The following is a 4,475-nucleotide window of genomic DNA, read 5'->3' as shown; positions in this document are numbered from 1 at the left end:
TAGACAAGCCTTGGCAGTGACATTTTCTTTGCGTTTTTTGTAAAACAAAAAAGGAATAGGAAAAAAATGTGTCTGTTGTCCCTTTAGTTGTCTGGTGATTTTAGCCAGAGGCCAATTTTGGAAATGTATTGTTAGTTCCATTGTTTCTGAAAAAGTGAAGAGCATCAGGCAATTTATTGGCAATTACTGTCACCCTAGATGGATCAGAGCACTCCCGGCTCACTCAAAGAGGACAGTGTCAAGCACTCCTGTAACAGTTACTACAGAAAGTGATGCTCGATTATTTATCAGGCAAAACAATATTCATTATCAAAGGAGAAGTTAATTACATAGGATTACACGGGATGTACGGCACAGAAACAGGCCATTTGGCCCAACCAGTCCATGCCGGCGTTTATGCTCCACTCGAGCCTCCTCCCGTCTTTCCTCATCTAAATCTATCAGCATAACCCGCTATTCCCTTCTCCCTCATATGCGTGTCCAGCCTCCCCTTAAATGCATCGATACTATTCACCTCAACCACTCCCTGTGGTAGCGAGTTCCACATTCTCACCACTCTCTGGGTAAAGAAGTTTCTCCTGAATTCCCGATTGGATTTCTTGGTGACTATCTTATATTGATGGCCTCTAGTTATGCTCTTCCCCACAAGTGGAAACACTCTCTCTGTATCCACTCGATCAAAACCTTTCATAATCTTAAAGACCTCGATTAGGTCACCCCTCAACCTTCTCTTTCAAGAGAAAGGAGAAAATTCTAGGAGTTAAAAATGTTAAAGGGGCAGGGAGGGAACGATCTAATGGCTTCGTGGGTGAACACACTGCCCGGTGAGGTCCTGAGACATACAGACCAGAATGGCCCTAGGCTCATAAGCTGCATATGGATGAGGAAAGCCATTTGACCTACCTTAATCTCATCTACTTAGAAAGGCCCTACAGCTACCATCCCCCCACATGGCACCCAGCTGTGTCTGAAATAATTCCAAGATTTCTTTCCTCCACTACCTACGCTGTTCCCCGTGCCATGCAGGTGATCACACGTTGCGTGAAGAGCTTGCTACCAGCAGTTTTAAATTCGCTTTTTACTGCTTTGATCCTACGTTCCCTAATCCTACAGTGACAGCTGTGGCTCAGTGGGTGGCACTCTCTCACCTCTGAGTCAGAAGGTTGTGGGTTCAAGTCCCACTCCAGATACTTCAGCGCAAAAATCTAGGCTGACACTCCAGTGCAGTACATCGTCCGCATGCCCGATACGAGACTCCCAAAACAAGTGCTCTACTCGGAGCGCCGACATGGCAAGAGAGCCCCAGGTGGGCAGAGGAAATGCTTCAAGGACACCCTCAAAGCCTTCTTGAAAAAGTGTAACATCCCCATCGACACCTGGCAATCCCTGGCCCAAGACCGCACAAAGTGGAGGAGAAGCATCTGGGAAGGCGCCGAACACCTCGAGTCTCTTCGCCGGAAGCCAAGTGCAAACAGCAGGAGGAGCGCACGTCAACCCAAGCACCCCACCCACCCGCCCCTTCAACCACCGTCTGCCCCACCTGTGACAGAGACTGTAGGTCCCGCATTGGACTCATCAGTCACCTGAGAACTCATTTTTAATGTGGAAGCAAGTCATCCTCAGTTCCGAGGGACTGCCTAAGAAGAAGTACTGAGGGAGTGCTGCACTGTCGGAGGTGCCGTCTTTCAGGTGAGACATTAACCGAGGCCCCATCTGCCCTCTCAGGCGGATGTAAAAGATCCCACGGCCACTATTTTGAAGAAGAGCAGGGGAGTTCTCCCCGGTGTCCTGGGCCAATATTTATCCCTCAATCAACATCACTAAAACAAATGATCTGGTCATTATCACATTGCTGTTTGTGGGAGCTTGCTGTGTGCAAATTGACTGCCGCGTTTCCTACATTACAACAGTGACTACACTCCAAAAAGTACTTCATTGGCTGTAAAACACTTTGGGAGGTCCTGAGGTCATGGAAGGTGCTGTAGAAATTCTTTCTGCTCTCACAGTTTCACCCTTTCCATATCACTTGCTATCTCAGATACGTTTATATAAGGCCGCTTCCGTTCAAAGCTGAGGAGCCCAAAGCCTGGAACTTCAGATCGTAATTGGGTGGAACTGATCAGCAATATGGATGAAAACCCGTTAGTGCCTGACTGCATCACGCTTAATTTACCAGGGGTGGGGAAGGCCGGCATAACTACCTCATGCAAATCTACCTTCACATCAGCAGGCAAGCAATATCTCGTCTCTGAGTCAGAAGAGCATGGGTCCAAGCCCCCTGTTATAAATCTCATCATTCATCAAGAAACTACTCGAGAAATAACGCTGGATGGCCAGCTGGTGGCGCCGTCCAAGGAGTATAAATACTCGGGCGTCGGCGCCAGCTTTCCAGGGACATTTTGTAAGACAAGGAACTAGTGAAGTACAACTAGACCTCCATGTTCTGAAACAAGTTGATTAAAGCCTTGCTTTATGCTCAAACCAAGTGTGTAGTGAGTTTTATTACGTCACCCCCCTTCAGAGATTTAAGTACATAAGCTAGGCCGACACTCACAGTGCAGTATTGTTGGAGGTGCCATCTTTCAAATCAGCCATTAAATCGAGGTCCCATCTCTCCTCCCAGGTGGACATAAAAGATCCTGTGACACTATTTCGAAGAAAAGCAGGGGAGTTCTCCCCGGTGTCCTAGCCCAATCGTTATCCCTCAAATAACATCACTAAAAACAGATGATCTGGTCTGTGGGAGCTTGCTGTGCCCAAATTGGCTGCTGCGTTTCCTACATTACAACAGTGACTACACTTCAAAAAAGTATTTCATTGGCTGTAAAGCACTTTGGGAACATCCAGTGGTCATGAAAGGCGCGATAGAAATGCAAGTCTTTCTCTTTGTTACTATTTGAAGAAGGGAGGAGGCGTTCTCCCCGGTGTCCTGGCCAACATTTCTCCCTCAATCAAAATCACAAAATCTGGTCAGTGCTGTTTATGGGACCTTGCTGTGTTATAACAGCGACCACACTTCCAAAGTAATTCATACAATCAGAGAATCTTACAGCACAGGAGGAGGCCATTCGGCTCGTCGTGCCTGTGCCGGCTCTTTGAAAGAACTCTCCAATTTAGTCCCACTCCCCAGCTTTGGCCCCCATGATCCTGCACATTAGTCCTCTTCAAGTACACATCCAATTGCCTTTTGAAAGTTCCTATGGAATCTGATTCCACCACCTTTTCAGGTAGTGCATTCCAGATATTTGAGCTACAAGGGAGTCAAGGGTTATGGGGAATGTTGGATCCGTGATTCTGAGGGTATGCTGTTTTTCAATAACCACACGGATGCTGTAACTTAACAATTAAACAGGTATTTACTGGAGGAGGGTAGTCTCAAGACTGGGGGTACAGAGGCATGCGCAAAGCTTATATATAGGTGTGGTCACTGCCGGTACTACAGTATACAGGAGCTGTAAAAGTAGTTCTGTCTTAAAGGCACATACACTACAGGGAACAGGTGAGCCGACCTTCTTGAACTGCTGCTGTCCGTGTGGTGAAGGTACTGTTAGGGAGGGAGTTCCAGGATTTGGACCCAGCGGCGATGAAGGAACGGCGGTATATTTCCAAGCCAGGATGGCGTGTGTGACTCGGAGGGGAACTTGGGTGGCATACCCACGTGCCTGCTGCCCTTGTCCTTCTAGGTGGCCACAAGTGCCCAGATATTAGTGAGGAGGTCTTTGCACGGTTAAAGAAAAGACTTGCATTTCTATAGCGCCTTTCATGACCACCGGACGTCCCAAAGCGCTTTACAGACAATGAAATACTTTTTGAAGTGTAGTCACTGTTATAATGTAAGAAACACGGCAGCCATTTTGCACACAGCAAGCTCCCACAAACAGCAATGTCATAATGGCCAGATCATCTGTTTTTGTGATGTTGATTGAGGGATAAATATTGGCCAGGACACCAGCGAGAACTGGTTGCACCAGTTGGAGGTGAGGTTGCCTCTCTGCACCAAGCCATCATCCTAAACCTCCAACTCTCTCTCCCAATTTCCCCATTGGAGTTGCAGTCAGTTTTGACGCCGGCCTATTGGTGGCGCTGCAGCCCCGCAGCGCAGACATTAGGCGTCAGCGCGTCTCCTCTTGCCTCGAACAATCGCCTCCTTAGCACAATCCGGCGCCTCGGCCAACAGGTCGAAACCCCGCCCTCTTTCGCATTGGCCCAATCGGAGAGCGGGCGCCTCGATCGGCCGGCCGCCGATAGGTCGGCTGAACGGTCAATCAACGCTAAGGCCACCGCACACTTTGGGGACGCGGCCCACGTGGAAATACCGAGCTGCGATTGGTGGATTTCAAAAAGGGGCCTCTTGGAAACGCGAGCTGCGATTGGTGAGATGTTTTTGAACCGCGGCCTCGATGAACCGCAAGCTGCGATTGGTGGATTTCAAACTGATCACGTGGAACCGCGTGCCGCGATTGGTGGATTTCGAA

The sequence above is a fragment of the Somniosus microcephalus genome, chromosome 28 (assembly GCF_052327205.1).
Source record: "Somniosus microcephalus isolate GS21.2 chromosome 28, FLI_Smic_1.0, whole genome shotgun sequence".
In the NCBI taxonomy this organism is placed as follows: Eukaryota; Metazoa; Chordata; class Chondrichthyes; order Squaliformes; family Somniosidae; genus Somniosus; species Somniosus microcephalus.
Note: the sequence above shows the minus strand (reverse complement) of the source record.